Here is a 17397-nt window from a genome sequence, read left to right as displayed (position 1 = left end):
TCTTAGGACTCAGTGAATATAGTGTGAGTAAGGGTGTGCGTGAGTGGAAAGAGTAATAAATATTCCACTGATTAGAAAAATAAATAAAAGCAGCAACTGTAGTTGTGTTTATTGCTCTGGCCTCTACCATACTCTCTTAAACCTGGATCTTCCCTGGGAAAATCAGAGCCACAGGAGTAATTAACACTCATCAAGTTGGGAAATTACTCCCCAGTAGGTGGCAAACAGAGCCTGAGAAGCCTTAGTTGAAATGGGTGTTGTGCATAAATGGTTAATTTGTGCGGACTGAGCTTCCTATGATTTCCGATTTGCTCTGACATACTTGGGGAAGGATTGGGGGCCCCATCTTCACCCTCAACAGACATAAATCATTTTGTGTTGAGAGATGTTTCATTTGAAGGGGAAGGCATGCACTTGTTTCCAGATAGGAAACTCTCCTATCTGGTCATGAAACTTGAGAAGACACATTTATGGCTATTCAGTAGCCATGGTGTCTGGTTTAGATGGTAAGATATCCAGTCCAGGGGGCTGTCCAGTTCCATGGGAAACCAAGACAAGGCCATAAATCAAATGGACTTGGGTGGCAAGGGTCAGGCTATATATCAAAAGGAGATGGAGTTCACTTAGGACAATATGTTGGCATCACCTAACACACGGACCAGGAAGCACTGCCCTTCATGAGCTTCCATGTGTGACCCTCGTCAGATCTTCTGTACACCGACTGCTTTCCAGATTTCTGGACGGTCTCTTGGGAATATTTCTGACCAAGGTTCTCTAAGTTCTGCAGGTCTGCTTGATGGTAAACATAACCTTGACCCTGAGATACTATTGTGAGTCTTATATTTCTAGGACTTTTATCTACTTGACATTGTCAAGAGGCCTGAAAGATACACTTATAATTTGGCAATAAATAGTTTCTTCAAATCTAGATGTCAATGATGGGATGAAATAAAAATCAATGTAGGCTAAACAATTTGTATTTCAACTTTCATTGAATATTCTTTAATTTTTTCCTTAATCATATGATTTTCATATTTTGAAATGACATGGAAAAGAAAAAATAGACAGTGCAATGCTCAGGAATATAAACCCTGGGTTAAAATCTAGGATGTACCAGATACCAGCTCGTGTGATCTTGGACAAATTACTTAATGATTTGTGCTATGTTTCTTCACCTGTGCAAGAGGGAGGATATTAGTACTCACCTCTGAAAGCTGTGTCATGCTGAGTAAGGAAAGTAACACACATGAGATAACACCCAGGACGGCGCTGGTTGGGTGCCATCATCATATTCTTATTATAGATCTGCTACTACCTTCTAACCTACCCTGGCATTGAAGGTCTTATATATACAAGGAAGATCATGTTTAGAAAATAATTCTTCTGACCACCTTTAATAACTCTGCTGAATAGTTTTCACTTTTACAAGCTTTTTTATTCAATATCTGAATCGCTGGGTGCACACATGTGATCAGATGGCCCACCTTCAAACTCCACATCTGCCACTTACTGTGTGACTGAACTTTCCTTAGCCTTCCTGTCTCCTTCTCTTGACCACCTCATAGAGCTTTTTTTTAAATTGTAACTAATTGTGATAATGAACATTAAAGAGCTCAATGATAACATTTAATTAGCCCTCAAAGGTAAAAGTAAAAGCTGGGGACGGTCTGGAGGTTGGAATCGTGGGTTCCCTGATGGACACAGGAGGAAGGCAGGGGCTTCTAAGCCTGGTGTTTTTTTCTTGCTGTACCTTCATCTGTGTGTCAGTTACGTGAGTGCATGTAGTAAAGATTCACTTACATTTTATAAAAATTTGTTGAATCACTTAAAATGTGTGTTCTTTACTTTATGAATGTTATGTTTCAATAAAAGAGCCCAAAAAGTAAACAAATGAAATATCTGAAAAAATCATACAGGGCTTACAGTATTTTATAATGGATAAATATTTTCACAGTTCTCATTCTACTGAATATGGACTAGTCTTAGATTAGGAGCTTAAACTATGTCAAAATAACCCAGAGTAAAGAGGCGTATTGGCAATCATTTTAAGTTAGTATCAACAGCCAAACTATATAAGAAAGGGATAAGACTTGGAAGACTGGTTCATCATAGATCATGTATGGTGCCCTGAAGCTCAGTATCAGAGATACATCCCTGCTTTTTGAAAGTTTGTGTTATGCTATTTTGCTTTTATGTGACATTAGTACAGATCTTCATTGACTTAATGGTGGGGTACATCCTAATAAATCCATCTGTGGATAAAATGAAGGTTCCTGTGGTCAGGATTCTCACCTGGCCCTGGTTGGCTGGCTCACTACACAGGTGTGGGCAAGATGTTGCTATTGACTCTTTGTAAAGAGCTCTGCCCAGTGGTCTGGGCAACACGGTGGCACGGCTGCAAGGCTACAGGAGAGTAGAGCAGAGGCTGGAGTGGTGGCAGCACCGAGGACAGAGGCCCAGAGGACGGCTGTGTGGGCAGAGAGTCCCAGAGACACAGACCGGCTTGCTGCATGCAGACTCACTCTGAATGGACAAGATTTTAGTGACTGACCTGTCACCATGGGGATAAAGTTGGGTATAACCCTTTCACCTCAAGAACGTTTTACTGTCATTGCTTTGGTCACACTGAATCCATAGTGAACTTGCCCAGGACTGAAACCCATTGGCAAGACACCGTCACAAATTGAAAATATTGCAAGTTGAAAATGTATTTAATACACCTCATCTAGGAACATTACTGGGAACCAGTATTCCCTGTAGAACCAGGACAGAATATACTTGTGTTGCTTATTTTTCTGCTGTACATGTTGATGTGACAAATGAAGGCCACCCTCAGGAAGGAGTGCTCTGGGAAGCGCTGAGTGGAGCTCCCAGCAGGCGTTCTGCCCGCAGCTGGGGAGCTGGCACCTGGTTGTGAAAGGCAGCCCCTGAGCAGGGCACCCCAGAAGCCGCCACAGGACAGCTGCAGGCATCCTTGAGGAGGGCTTGTCCTTTACAATGCAGGTTCTGACCTTTGTTAAATCTCCATCAGCATCTACCTTTCATTCCACTTTTAGGGAAAACCTGCTGTTTATTGCCAGGGCGATGCTAGGCTCTGGGCATGGCTGCGAGGACTGGAGCCTCCAGGCAGCTTGGAGGACAGACAGCTAACTGCTGAAAAGGCTCTAGTGCTTTGGTGGGGACAGACACAAGGAGCACCTCACAGCCTGGGGTCAGTGAAAGGAAAGGGCGACCTTTGACTGTGTCCCAAAAGAGAGCTGGCTGGGCAAAGAGCAAAAAGCCTGGGAAAGCAGACAATGGGTGCAGGCAGCAGGGCTGGGCGGGAACCTCACAGCCTCGAGTGAGGAGGGAAGCGGCAGAACCCCCGGGCCCCCGGGGCTGGGCTTCTCCAGGTGTGGTCACGTCCCAGCCCCCGCAAGTGGGCTCGCCCAGGTGAGCGCCCTGGGACCTGTCCCAGCTTGTCGTGCCGGGGGGCGTCTGTGTCCCCACCGGCCTGTGCTGGGAGTCTCTTGTGCACAAAGCTGATACCTGCTCTAATATTCTGTTAGAAAAATACAACCATCCCACTTTTCATTTTTTTAAATAAGGAAATGAATTCAAACTCTTCTTATTGGTAATTACTATATCGAGAGGTGAGTAAATTTATTACAAAGCAAGTCTAATTTTTAAATCTTCTTTATCATGGATATGCTATTACACACACAGGCATGCATGGACACAATGCACATACATACGTGTACTGTACATGATAAAATCCTTTAATATTAGCCTGTCCCTGTGTCTGTCTAGGGGTACTGATTAGTTTTCGCAATGGGCAGATGAAATATGGTGAAAATGGTCTTTCTTTTCTAGTAGCATTCATAGTAAAATGTCTTAGCACAATAGTCTAAACTGTGTAGACACATGAGCAGGATTTGTCTGCCTCAGCATTCCAAGCCCAGGGCCATCTGTGTGGACAACAGCTGGACGTAAAGACGAGCAAGTGGTGCTGACGACCTAAAAGGATTAGCAGCAGTAAAGGCCGCCCCTGGATGGACCACCATCCTCCAAGCCGGACACCCCTCAGTCCATCTCGCTCCTGCCTCTGAAGGTAATTGCAGCATCTGTTTCTTGAAGCCACTGAAACCAGCGCAGGGCCAGCCCTACTCTGGGACCACAGGCCCCTTGACAGGGTGAAGGGAAGGTCTGGGAGCCGAGCCAGCCCAGCGCCCCGCGGGTCAGAAGTGAGGGCCTGACAGCTGCTTTTCCAGGGGCCTCCCCAGGATGGCCTTCCTCCTTGCTGGTCTGCAAGCTGCCCAGCAGGGCCTGCTGTGTGCCTTTCATGTGGTGGGAACTTTGGCCTTAAAAACAAATGGACTGGCTGAACGGCTGTGGGAGTGTTAAAATTCTAATTAGTTTGCATGTTTTTGTTTTTCACTCTGTGATCATTCTAGTTTATTTTGTTTAATTGACTACATTCAGGTAAAAGGCATGAACAAAAATCCACATGCCTTTTACCACTGGGCATTCTTTTTTTCTATTTTATAGTGGCCCTGGCAACCGTCTCAGATCTTGGGTGTAGATTGGCAGTTTTCTGGAACATGCGGAGATTGATACCTGTGGGAACCGACTCCGTGTGCCCACAGCTTTCACGTACGGACCAGGCCAGGCACTCTGCTTCCTTCCTGCACGGGGAGCCAGTTCACTAATGAGAGTGGCTTTGAAGAGAAAGAACTGCAGCGAAGCAACCGGAGTGGTCAGTGATCACTCATTTTCGCCTTCTCAAAAAACCAAAAGTGATGTGAAGAACAGAACGTGTAAGTAAGGAGAACAGTTTTTCAGGATTGCTTCTGTGTCTGTCTCCCCCAGTTTGGACACTGGGAAGACATTTGTGGATGAGGCTCCGAAAACCTCCAGGGTTTGTAGGTCACTGTGGACTCTACTTCACATCACACTGGTTCCCTGCATGAATGGTGCAAACCTTTCCTTACCTTGAAAGTATTAGGACTGAGCTTCGTCCAGCAATGCGATGGGTGGGTCCGCCTGAGCACCGGAGAGAAAGTGCGCCTGCATTTCCGGCGGGTCCCCGCGCCGCCACTTCCCGTTCCCAACCGGCCGGACCCTCGGTGCCTGGTGTAGAGTGTCCACCTTTTGTTTACCCAACATTATCTATATAAAGACAAAAAAGGAGGAAAATAACAGGAAAGCTTTCAGAGAAGCGCAAAATTGGCTCTGACAAACTGGAAGGAAGCTGCAGGCAGGGTGTCTGAGGAAACCTGCACAAGGATGATCTATTTTAGTATTAAGAACTGAAACTCGGCATCACAATAGGTGAAAATAATATCCACGGTCTGAGAAACCCACATGATCCCAATGGGAACGTCCAAGACAACCGTTCAGAATTTGTTTTTTTAAACTACAGCATCAAGTCCAAAACAAATTTAGCAGCTTGATGCTGGCTAACAGAAGAGTATGTTGAGAAGGCTTTCAGGGGGGAAATCTCTCCAGGAAGCAGTGCTGGGAGGGGAGCAGGACAGAGTTTACCCCAAGGAAAGGTCAAGACCTGAGCGACGTCAGGAGGAGCCCAGAGCGCCCAGCGTGAAGGCAGCTTCCCATTTACGGGACCTGCTGCCAACCAATTAGAACCACACTCACTATATGGCAAGCAATGGGGGATTGAGTAAATAAGTTATAATGTAAGCTGTGAAAGAATGTTGAAATCAAAATATTCTTGTCATAGTACATAAAAACAAATTATATAACGAAATCCTATTTCCAAAATACTGGCATTGATAGATTAATATACAGCAATGTAAAGATATATATGTGCACAGAAGAGGAGCTGAAATAGACAAACCAAAACGTTCACAGAAATTATCAGTGGATGAGGGGATTAGGGATGACTGTTATTTTCTTCTTTGCATTTTTCTGTTTTTTTTTTCCAAATTTTCTAAACTGAATATATACCAAATATTATTTCTCAAATTTCTATTTTTTTGTTCTATCAAAACATGAAGCTGCTATTGCTATTACTTTTAGAAAGGCTTTCCTTACTAATGCCAAAATTTTTACCTTCTAGTGTTTAAATGAACATTAGTGTACATAATTACTGTTATGTATTAATAAGCAATTGATAATAAATTATCTAATTAAATTATTTTCCACATTAAGGATTCTTTTAATATCTTTATGACTCAATCTGAAAAATATGTATTAAGTAGGTATTGCTTTCATTGAAGTTTAACAGAGAATTAGAATAAAATATTATTAAACTACAATGTTAATATTATAGAGTTACAATGTTAAATTATCTATAGTTTCATATTTATGTTGAAGTGAACAAATATCTCAACATGCACATATATACACACACAGCCAAAATTCTGAAGGTTTCAACCCTTTCTGAAAGGTTATATTCAAAGTTACAGGTTTTGAAACTATCATAAAAGCAACATGCATTGGCAATAAATGAGTTTATTATTGCATTAACAATTATTCACCCTGAAAAGCTAAAGCATTTTTTCAAGTGTAATTTAATCACACCTGGCACCTTGTTACATTACCTGGATAAATATTATGCATAAAAATATAAACCCAAGTGGCATGTATCTGAAGTACAGCACCGTAAGTCACTCACCAGGTTGTATGAAGAAACTAGATTTTCCAAATGAGTTTCATTCAACAGTCGTAGTATATACCACAACACCAACACAGCTAAACACAAACAAAAGGTCCCTCTCTCTGGTATTCACATTCAGTTATACTTTCTTCAAATATTTACTTGTTTCCATTTGCCAAGATATTGTTTTTTGGGGGAAAAAAAGTACTTTATGAAAGGCAGCTACAGAGAAAAAGATGAAATCTTTTGTTTGGCCTGTCTGTGTTCTTTTATTTGGCCTATCTGTGAATATCCTAATATCCTAAGGCTTTTACCAATTTTGTTTTAATTATACATGCAATATGATCTCAAACGAGAAAATTCTACTTCAGCACAGAAGTACTTTTATTTCTCATATTCTACTTAACTTTGCTGGTTTCTACTTATCCCGCTATTACTCCACCTCGACTTCCTCCTATTTTTCATCCTGACACACACACAAATGATTGTTAATATCCTTTCTAGGAGTTGACTTCTAGTTACATTTCTCTTCAGTTAATAGCTTGGCTTAGGCAGGCATAGGCCCATAAAAATACAATCTTTAATCTTAAGGACTTCCTGTCCAGAAAGGCGTCAGAGCAGACCAAATGGCACCAAGCAGGCCGCGTGACCCGCAGTGGCTCCCCGTGGGGGTAAACAGCCCTGATGCAGAGTCACCCTCTGTGAGGGCTACTCCCAGCATGTCTGCATCAGGGACAGTCATCTTGCCTGTGCTGAAATTTCAGTTTGTTTCCCCAGGAATAAAATGAAGCTGGCTCAGAGGGTGAAGGTGGGGAGTGTTGGATTTCCTTCCCTGGGTTCTAGAAATACCACAAGTCTGTTGTGGGCCTTCCCCTGCTATGTCAGACCCACCAAAAGGGTGGAGAGCTGCTTTGCTCAGACCCAGATGTTAGTTTTTCTCATAGCTGCAGGGTCCTGGAACATTTGCCTACTTGCTACCCCCTAGGCGTTTTTGTGCTCTTACACCATCCCTCCGGCCACAACTAAAACAGCTCAGCCGCGGCCACCTGCTTGCAGATCCTGTACTTTAGCTGTATTTTGAAACTGTGCCAACCTATGACTCCCCACCTCCCTGTAGGATCTCACTCTGGACTCGCTCCTTGGCCGGTGAGAAACAGATACTCCTCTGAAAACAAAATGGGCTGTAAATTGAGAGAAGTTAAGAATCAGCATCAGTTTCTCATAAATCTAATTTCCAATTTCCCACCAGTCTGGGTTCTATACACAGACTCTAATGCAGACTCCCCCGTGGGAAATGCTTTCTCTTGTTCATAGACCAACCTTGACTTAGCTGGTTTTTCTCCTTGGTGGAAAGAATAATGTAATTCAGGAGAGCAATTGTAGAACAAAGTTATTAGAAATGGGTAGATTTATTTTGATTTCTTTTTTATCCTGGCTGGGTGTAGGAGGGGACATCTACTTATCTACAGCAAACGCATATGAATATTCTTCCATGCTAATATGCAGTTGCCTGGATTAAGCCTACATTTCTACCAAACCACAGCAAAATATAGTAAAAGCATCTAAAAGGAGGTATGATAATATAAAATAATCATTCATAAGAGATAACCTGAGAATATTTTACTCATTTTGATACAACAGGGAAATTCACAGTAAGACTTCATAGATATTAATAAAGACACGATACAAATACTAGAGTGAATACAGGACAAACTGTAACTGAAAATAGCCCTTACAGAATCTGTCATTGCCGAAAGATGATTCGGCATGAATCCTTTATTTTAGACTGCTTGGACTCAAAATTCCTTTGTTGAACATTTTACTTATCATAAGTAGTATATGTTACTCCTATTCTGTTAAAATCCTTTTGTTATATTTGTGACAAAAAGTTAAAACATATGATGCTGAAATCTAAGAAATGTAACTATCTTCTTTTAAAATTGCTATCCCTTTAATATAGCCATCATCCCATTTTTTTCAGATCATATGGTATGATTAATATTTCTTAAACACTTATGAGGAGATGTCATCCTTTAGATCTATGGGCATAGTAAGCTTTCTTCAACATCTCTACTAAGACAGCTCAAGTAGAGTGCTATGGTATCCTATAACATTCAATAATGCACAGATTAGAGATCTGATCATAAAATTTTTGACAATGACTTAAATGATAATAGAAACCTGTCATTGGAAAATAGAAGATATAAAGAGGTTTATCTGCTAACCTTTATCTTTAAAATAAATAAAATCTTGCTAATGTGAAAATGTCATGGAATAAAAAAAATAATCCCCCTTGAAGATTGGTTTCTGTGTTCGGTATTAATAATAATAAAGGAAGTTTAAAACTTAAAAAAAAAAAAGTAGTGAGAATAGACAGACCGTCCAGAGCCCTGGGTCCCCGTCCTGCCTGGGACAGGTCGGGCGCAAACACCTCCCCCTGGGAATCTCCTGTAGGCTGTACCAGGCCACGCCAGACCCCAGGGCAGCCCCAAGTCGCACACCCGGCACTCTCTACCCACTCTCCACCCACACACTCGGCCAGTCCTCCCCTAAGCCCCACAAGGCAAGTTCTGTTGGAAGAAAAACAGGCCCAGAGAGGCACAGCTCTGATAGAAACCCAGGCGTTCTGGGGGTCTAGCTCCCAACCCCTGCAACTGCCTCGCGTTCTGGGGCTCTTGCTCCCCTTTGAAAGAGAAGAAAAGGCCTCTTTGGAAAGAAAGGGCCACGAGGCTGTTCAGATCAGAGGGGCTCACGCTGCCGCCGCTCTCGCCCTCGGCTCCCCTCCCTGCGGTCCGCATCTGGGTTTGGGCTCCCCGTGTCATCCGGAGGCCGGGGGTGCAGATGGAGGCCTTCAGGGGCAGCGCGAAGGCTGAGGGACCAGATTCACCGTCTTATGCTGCACCTCCAAGTTTCAGAAACTGGATTTAAAAATGAAAGTGTATAGAACGCCCAGAGTGATTATACTTACAATAGCTGATTCACTCTTGCAAGACTGACAGGGAAATGGTTCCATACACCGGAGAAGCACTGTGGTCACCTATGAAGGGGCCATTCAGTTTCTTTGCTTCTGCAGGGGGAGTCACAATCTTCTAAAGATTTAAACAAAGGATATTTTTTTAAAATAGTAACGATGAGACTCATACTTTATGAGAATTAGTAAACAGACAGTAACAGTCGCAGAGGTGAGCACAGCAGGGTAGGTTTCTCCATGCCAAAGCCCAGAGGAAAATCTCAAAACACCTGATGTTTCCCAGGCTCGCTCCAGCCAGCTTTTCTTAAAGGAACAAGGTCATTGATTTGAAGAAAGGCCTACTTGTGGCCTACCAGGTTTTTTCATGGACTGTAGAATCAATATCTTCTTATTTTCATCAATCCGTGTTTCTTTTCAAAGATTTGGAAATAGTGGCACAGACATTCATTTTTTTCCCCAAAATATTTTTGTATAAAACCTTTGCTTTCCTAAGCTTGGATTATTTCATTTGTTTGAGCTGCTTGCACACAATTGGGATAATTGCTTGAAGAGTTAAGATGCATTATTTTATACATCTAGCTGTATCTCTTTCTAAAATAGTCACAGTGCTTCTGAGATGGCTAGGGAGTAACTGCCTTTCTTTCTGTGTCACGTTTGTGGCTCTCCAAACTAACAAAATGACCTGCCCTGAGTGACAAAGGGCCCAGTGACTTTTTCAAAAGAGAGTGGACTCCAGCCTCTGTTCCTGCCCAGTGACTTTAACCTGCCATCATCCTGTCATGATGATAAATTGCATGTACAATTCATGGTTGGAGCAGATGGGAGAGTGCACAGTCTAAATCTGTTTCCCAAACAGAAAGGGAATTGTTTACCTCTCAATGAAACATAGATTTCTCATAAAGAAAATTTTGGATATTCCAGTTTTAGTAGCTGACACAGTTATGCAGTTAGAGATACTGAGACTATACTAAAACCAAGGATGGTTCTAAATAAAGTTAAATAGAAGGCACACAGTCATTTCTTCACCAAGATCACTGAACTCCTGCTAGCTTCCAGGAATGGAAAGATTTACCAGAAAATATGTTGTAAAAGTAAATAATATTTTTATTTCCATTAAATAGTTTGTGGGCAAATAAACCTTATGGCATGTTGTCACATACCAGATATATATCCCAGATATATGGAGAGGTTGTCTTAAGATGCTCTTCATGATGGCAAGAAGATGGGTCCAGATTTTAAAAGGTAATCCCACAGATGGAGAAAAATAATGTAAAAGCTAAAATGAACTCAGTTTAGAGTTTCATTCCAGTTACAGTCAAACAAAATCAGGAGACCTCAGGTCCATATTTACTGTTATTCATTCACTCTTAATCCAGCAACTATTACATTGAGCTCTCATATGTGACAAGGTTGAAACTTCTGGAAAATCGTCATTAATACATTATTGACCCCAGAAGTCATTTAACTTCCAGAATTACCCCCAGAGCATCCAGTGGACTTTTGGTAAAGCTAACTGGCATTATTCAGCTTGATTAACTAGATAGCCCCCAAAAAACTATTCATTTAAAAAATCCAAATTCTATGTGTCATCCCACTATATGCTGGAAACTTTTCATTCATCGTCATTTAATCATACAAGAATTCTGAAAAGTTGCAGGTATCACCGCCCTACTTTACAGTTAAGAAGCTTGAGTCTTAAAGCAGGAGACCCCACCCTGTGCCTCATGGATACAGAGGCAGAGCCGGGACTGGAACTCGGTCGCCTTCTCCTTCCGCTGCACCACACCGTCTTCGAGGAAAAGACACCCAGCTCTCCCCTGAGGCAGGAACACCATCCAGACCTCCGAATTCTTGAAGAAGGCACACTGCTCCATTGTAATGTTAGTACTGATTTTTCTCTAATGAGTTACAGTTTAAGCACTTTGTTTTCAGAATTCTGATGGGCCAGCATCTGCCAAAACTTACCAGAGACACCCAATGTTTGAAGGGGCAGTCTAAGGGGCATGTGATTTACCCTTTCCTCTAGATTTTCTAAGCCATATTCTTGAATAATGATCCCATCAAACCCAAACAATTAGATTATCTTATCTTCACTCTCTTAAAAGAAATTCATTACATAGGTTGAAATTTAATGTAATGTCCTGGGGCTTGAAAGGATGGCTTTCATTAGAAGAATTCACTCATTCAACACATTTTGACTGACTGCTTCCTTATGTCAGCCCTGTGTCTGAAATGCAATGTTGAGCAAAAGTAGATCTGGCCTCCATTCTCATTGAACTCACACTCATTTAGTGGAAGATGCAGATTATAATCACATATGATTTACAATTCTGCTAAATACTTGGAAGGAGAGAGAACTGATGCTCTATGGGTGGGTCATAATGAGTTTTGACCTGGGTATGAAATCCCTTGAAAAACCATGGTCAAAAATTATCCTGCAGAATATAAACCATCTTTTTTTGCTAGATTTCATATGTGAGGCATTATTCATAGAATTAAGTCGATTAAAATATGTATCACTACTTGTTTGTGTTTTTTTATGTTTTGTTCTGTTTTATTGGCCTTTCATCTGACAAAGACCAAATCTGATCTTATTTAGTACAATCTGATCCTTTCTTAAAACTTCTTTTCTAGAAATTCAAAGTTAAATTTACTGTGCAGCATAAAGATATGATTCATTTCTTTCTTTGTTACTTTAATTTTGTTCTCTTTGTGGTCTAATTGCTCTGTTTTAGATATACTTTAACACTGAATACGCCTCAAACATTTTTTTTGGTAAATTGGTAAGTATAAGTAAAAATACATCATTAGTAAGTAGCTCATTTTTAATTGTCACCTGATTTGTAGCTGATTTAAACTTTTTTTCACTGCAACCCTGGTTGAACCACAACTAGCTTCTGAAAATTCCTTTGGATTTTTTAGAAGATTTCAAAGGAGCATTAATGGCTGGATCTGTAACAAACCCCAGGACGGTAAATATTTTGGAATTATCAAGACCAAAGGTCTTAAATAGCCTCTGAAGTAAAAGTAAAAATTCAACTGTTTACCTTTCACTCTTCAACTTTTATTCCTTCTATACAAGGCACAGAATGTGGGATAAAAATGCCTATCCAAGTAACCACAGTCCACCTCACCCTAGAAGAGTGAGCTCTGATCACAGCAAACCGGTTGCTCAGGTACACCCTGCCCACCCAGACTTAGGCCGTGAGAAGTGACGGGGACCAAGCCAACAGATAACCTGTGAGTCTGGGGAGGCTCTGCTCTTGGTGTCAGGCCAGGGCAATATCACATCCTCCCTCATTGAGAGCCAGCTCAGGGGCGTGCGTGTGTGCACACGTGTGTATGTACAAACACACACACACACATACACACACACCCTTTATGTGGCTCAGCCCTACATAAGTATTCTCTTAGTTGGGGTCTTAGTACCCCAGCATTACACATGTTGTTTGAGAGTCACATGAGTCGCACTGGGCCAAACAGGAGATTTGGAGCCTGTCTGTCTCACCACCTGGCTACCTTTGTACAAAGTGAATTTTTATTTAACACACTCAAAACCCTTTCATTTGCTTCCCATTGGTTTATTTTTTTATACCTCAGCCTTAAAAGTTCTGATGTTCTTCCAGAGTGACTTTTTGCTGACTTTGTGAGATATGCTGATTAAAGAAAAAATCCTTTTCTTTACATAATAAAAATACTTAAGAACATTTACTATATTTGGGAGATACTCTCTTTCAAAAACTAAATATCCAAATCCACAAAACTATAAGTGCATTTTTTTAACTAAAAAATTCAAGGTATGTCCAAAAAAGTTCAAAGTCTTAGAATAAGGTCAAAAGAGTTTGGATAGCTGCAGCCTGTCTAATTTCCCTTCTACCTTCTTAAAATTACATTTTGGTCATTGAATTAAAGCACTGAGAATATGTTTCAGTTAATCTAGGGGAGCATGAACAATACTGTGCCAGTGAGTGATTCAGACTCAGCTATGATTTGAATGTTTACACAGAATTGTAATGGAAACATTTTAATTAAACAAGCTGCTTCTATTCTAACCAATCTTTCTTATAGCACAAAGCAGATGGCTGCCCTTAAATTCCTTTTTTTGTGTTGGATATATGTGGGGGTCATTTGGAGAACTGAACTGGTCACAATAATATACCTAGTGACATTGATGACTTCCTCAAGTAGTCTTTTTTTGTGTTATCATCCTCTATTGTACATACCTATATCTTTGTTGTGGAAGGTCACAAGTGCAGAGTAAAATACCTCGGTCCATTTGTTTACTAAACATTAGAAAGATGAAGTGAAGACAAATTATGTTCAGATTGGGAGTAATTGGGAAGAAGCAATGTCTTCATTGGTTCAACCTTAGTTCAACTTTTCAAACAAACAAAGAAACCAACCCACTCTAGTTCTCGTCTGAGTACTCTGCAGCCGTCCATCTCCCAGACATTAGGGGACCACAGAGGCATGGAAGTCGCCAAGCCAGGGAACTTTCTGGAGAAAGTAGGCATAGTCCCTTGTACATTGCCTAAATTTACCTCTTTTCTTTTAGGCCATGCGCTTTTATCCCCTTCAAATGTCACCTTTGTTTCCAAAAGTAGCTACCTTAGTTATGTTTACATAGTTTTAAGGATACAAGAGATATGGTCACTGTGATTTAAGAGGTTTCGCCCTTCCCCCCAACACACTGGAACACCAGTTTCCAGCCACATCAGTCTCCCAGGCTGAATCCATGATGACTTGAAACCAAGTTAAAGGTTTCTAAGGTCCACCAATCAAGGCTCACTTCCAGTGCTGAGATAAAATTTCAGTGAAAGTGCCCCCAGGAAAACATCTCTTCGGTGTTTAATTTCTCTGTAATGAAGGTGTGTGATGCCTGAGATTTTTCTGCTCCTGAGTTGCTCTCTGGAGGATCTGGGTTTCTCATGTTTCAGGAAAGTCAAGCTAATTTGATGAACTAGTTTCTTTCTCAACTACCCAACCTTCATTAATATGATTCCAGCATCACACTGCCTAGCATCAGAATGTCACTGATAAGTGACAGGCAAGAAATGAAATAAGAGCTCCAGGCAAAGCTTGTACTAGAAGCACAGTGGAGTTGCTCACTCACGGATCAACTAGAGGAAAAGAAGGACACCAGGGGATGATAAGACACGAACAATGCTGGGAAAGGATGGAGAAAGGGCACCCAGGAGAGAATGCAGGAGCCTCGGGGCACCCAAAGGTGCTCATGTTTGTCTCCAGTGTGAGGAGTCCCATCAAGCCAATCTAAGAATGTGAAATCCATCCCTGAGAAATGAAAATCAATACATTTGGAAAAGAATAATACTAACAGTCAACAGGAAAATAAACTCAGCTGTGGTGAGAAAAAAGTAAAGGTGCTAGTGAATAACAAACAGCGTAGAAGGAAGCATAGTGATGAAATGGTCGTAAGGAAAGGACTGGATGGTGACCATCTCAACCATGATCACACACCATCAACAGGTGACAGTTCCTGTTCTCAGGGATGGTGACTGAATATCAAAGAAACGTCAAGGAAGCAGATGGGTGATCTGTTTTGGAATATTCTTCCCAGTATGATACTTTAAATACCTATTTCTCAGACTTCCTCACTTTCAAAAGTTTCTAGCCTCTATTGTTTAAATGCATGCTTTGGTGCTAAATCTTCTCCATTGTGACAGTACAAATATTTTTTTAAATATCAAACCTTTCCTAAATGAGATTTTCAAGGTGATGTTGACCATTCTGGTTTGGCAAATCCTCCTTTGAAATTCACTGTTCTCAAATCAAGTACGGCTCGGATCAAAAAGCACCATCCCTGGAATTGAAAACTGTTGCATTTCTGTGAAAATCTGAAGAGCAAATGAAGATACGTGTAAATTGGGGAAAGGTGGTTTTTACCCAAGGATGTTTTCTAGTTTATTGCAAGTGGCTAATAAACACCTGTCTTGAAGTTCACATACAGAGACCTAAGAAAAATGTTAGGCTAAGATTAAGCACCATGAATCTTGTTCACCAGTAACATTAAAATAAAATGGCATATATCCTGGCAGTATCTAGTATTTGTTTTTTGCTATATAAAGTTAACCAAAAAGATATTGGTCCAGGAAGTCCATAGGATGCACACAAATGTGCAGAGGGAAAGCTTCTGTTTTGGTTAGAACACTGGAAGAGTGAAATGGCCAATACGAGAGGCTCCCTTTTATATTTCAGTAAGTTAGTAAGTGTTTATGAGCACAGTGCCGAAGTAGGTATGAATCCAGTTCACCATGTGTCACAAGACTGGACAAACCACGGGTCTGCAGAAGGATGATGGGTGCATCTGAGGGACAGCTGTGAAGTGACATACTGTGGTTTTCACCAGAAACAAAAAAGGTTTTTTAAAAAAGACAACCTACCAGATGTGGAATAAAAAGAAAGCATCCTCTAATGTAAAAGCCCTGTTTGCAGAAAATGAACTGGAAATGGAGGTAATTCTACAGATTCTTCAAACCTTAAAAACTACGTTTTGATGGGAAATATTCCAGTCAGGGGCCTTTGTGGGTAATACAGTGCCCACATACCTCTTAATTTTCTATTTCTGTTGGAAATCTACCAGCTCTCCCATTTCTTATGTCAACTTTACAGTGCTTCTTGGGAATGGCATTTAAAAGAAGAAATAACAAATTGGCATATGGAATTTCTGGTGAAGACCTGTTATTGTCTTTAAAAATGTGAAAATTTTATGCTGGTGGAGGAATGAGAAAGACCTTAAAAGAAGCTGGGAATCCCTGGGGATTTTGGAAGTTGGAAGGAATGATGTAGAAATAAACTTGTGGCTTTATGTAAATAAAAAGTACTGTCAGGCAGAGAGCCCTTGACCTTTGCTAAAGTCCTTCAGCAAGAGATTTGAGTCTAATAGAAAGGGATGGGCCAGTTAAATTAAGAAAAGGCTGAATGAAAATGGTTTTAATTATTCTTCTTAGGTACTATTCTGCAGAAACTTGGCAAAGAATGTTTTCAAAGAGAAAATGAAACAGAAAAATAAGTTTTAAATGGCTCTAAAGTGTGTAGTATGTCTTAAAATAATGACATGGGATTTTATTCTTGTTACATTCGCTACTCGCCCTTAGAAGCCATCATGTTTTCACACCTCTCTTAGGGTTGAGCTGGCTGTCTACATTTGGCAAAGGACTTTTTTTTTTTAATTTTGTTGTAAGTGTAACTGACTTTACTCAACTTACACATTGAAGTTCAAGGTCAAATGGAATGGTTGCGCTATCTCAGTAGGATCTGTGAAAACTGAGTGCAAACATGAACTAAAGATGTGGTTTCTAATGGGTTATAAAAAAAGATGGCAATGTAATCCTTTCTGTGTCAAGAGTGTCTACTTAGGAAATGTGTCGCTTCTTCTTCTTTATTTTTTTCTAAAAAATAAAATTTAAAAAATGCTATGTATTTTTAGAGTGTGATTATTGCCAGCTGTCTTTGTATTTGATGATGTGTCAAGGTTAGGTTCCTGTTTACCTAAGTCAAGGAAAATAAGGTGATTGTGAAGGTTACCCATGGCTGTTTATGTAATGTACCTCATGATTCCGGAAATGAGTACTGTTTCCTGCTCAAGACTGAAAAAGAAGAAATGAAATATATGGTATTCTTAAGCACCAAAATAATTGCAATAGGTATAATTAATAAGGACTTGGGTTAATCAGAAATATTATTTGTACCTTCCCACTTATCTTTAAACAGTATCAAACTATTCATTGCTCTGTGAACTCACTGTGTATTTTTACCTCTTCCTCTGGTCTGAAATACCATTCCTTTTGTCTCTCCTTCTCCAGCTGAA

General features: G+C 40.7%; 1 long non-coding RNA gene across 1 annotated transcript; it reads right to left on the bottom strand.

Annotated features, from left to right (window-relative positions):
- Positions 1-4301: 4301 nt before the first annotated feature.
- Positions 4302-15593, bottom strand: LOC118916707 (uncharacterized). The gene is made up of 3 exons (XR_008994510.1): positions 15280-15593; positions 9567-9687; positions 4302-5148 (listed from the first exon to the last, which is right to left on the bottom strand). It is a non-coding gene; the product is annotated as an uncharacterized LOC118916707 (long non-coding RNA).
- Between the last annotated feature and the right edge of the window lie 1804 nt (positions 15594-17397).

Source organism: Manis pentadactyla, chromosome 17 (genome assembly GCF_030020395.1).
Source record: "Manis pentadactyla isolate mManPen7 chromosome 17, mManPen7.hap1, whole genome shotgun sequence".
Classification (NCBI taxonomy): Eukaryota; Metazoa; Chordata; class Mammalia; order Pholidota; family Manidae; genus Manis; species Manis pentadactyla.
The sequence above is the reverse complement of the archived record's forward strand: the minus strand, read 5'-3'. Positions and strand labels throughout refer to the sequence as shown.